At 30.6% G+C, this 1284-nt stretch overlaps 1 long non-coding RNA gene across 1 annotated transcript; it reads left to right on the forward strand.

Moving 5' to 3' along the window:
- Positions 1 to 154: 154 nt before the first annotated feature.
- Positions 155 to 880, forward strand: LOC109593245 (uncharacterized). Its single transcript, XR_002190832.1, has 2 exons — positions 155 to 190; positions 338 to 880. It is a non-coding gene; the product is annotated as an uncharacterized LOC109593245 (long non-coding RNA).
- The last annotated feature ends 404 nt before the right edge of the window (positions 881 to 1284 follow it).

Consider the following 1284-nt stretch of genomic DNA (forward strand, 5'->3'; position numbering starts at 1 on the left):
AATAGTGACATAAATCATGCAAGTCCAATCATGTCTTAGTCCAAATTTTGCCAAAGTTGAAAAGTAGAGATATCTCCATTTTAATAATTTTTCTGATACATATACATGTACTTATATTGCGTAGAAAGTTTGAGCTAACTCTGATCGAAATTGAATTTTTATGAATGTTTAAAGTTGCTCAAAAAATCAGGTAAAAGTCCCTATTCTAAAAATAGTAACGTCTCTGTTCTATTTATAGCTTATAATAATAAGTAATGTACATGTATCTGTTATATTTATAGACAATAATAGCTTATTATATATTCTATAAATAGTAACGTATCTGTTCTATTATTAGGTACTACTATCAAAGCAAGGTTTCCCAACAGTCCAAGCCAGCTCTTTGGAGAAGCAAGTATTCATGCAGTCAGTTCTAAGAGCCCGCGGAGACAAAGAAACCCTCAGACATAAAGTATCCGAGTTCTCATTAATATGTCGAGGATTTCACGGAACTATTTATGCAATTGAAACTTCGAGGAGTCTACCATAGCATCATTATACTGTTAGTAAAATACTGACAATCGAAATCAAGAGGAGTTAATACATGTACTGTACATTAGAATCATTTTTATATTAAAAATTGGTAGTGCGAAAATTATTGATAAGAAATGTGTATATGTGTAATATATTATAGTAATTATTATTGATGTTGGTACTGTTGATTAAATTAGTGTTATTTTATTGTTTTATTTTTTGTTGCTACACATAATTGTTAAAATTGCTGTACATACAGAATAATATCATCATTCAATCATTGTTTCCTTTACATAATCTTTTTTGTTGTTTATTAATAATTAATATTATTAGTGAGGTTATGGGTCTGTGCATAATCTGGCCACAAGAAAATGTGACGATAAGAAAACGCCAGGCCTCTGATACCAATTACTCAATACCAAATCCTGGTATCGAGTAGTGTAGAGACTGCACCCAATCACACCTTTTTTGATGTCATAATGATGGTCACACCCTTACATAATTATAAAAATGGCAGCTCGTTTCCTTTAATTTTTATTCATAACTAATTATAACTTATTTGCACATATGTGCAGTAGCTGACTACTCATTCAGTACTTGATACCATCGATACTGATACTCAGACTACTTGGTATTGGTATCGATTCAAAATTTCTGGTATCACCCACCTCTAAAAACAGCTGGGCCTTAAAATCAAATAGTGACATTAATATTTTTAAAGGGATTTAGGCATAATTAAGTTTATTTATTAAAGTTAGCGGAGTGTTTGAA

Source organism: Amphimedon queenslandica, unplaced genomic scaffold (assembly GCF_000090795.2).
Source record: "Amphimedon queenslandica unplaced genomic scaffold, v1.1 AMPQUscaffold_2343_Cont25655, whole genome shotgun sequence".
Lineage (NCBI taxonomy): Eukaryota > Metazoa > Porifera > Demospongiae > Haplosclerida > Niphatidae > Amphimedon > Amphimedon queenslandica.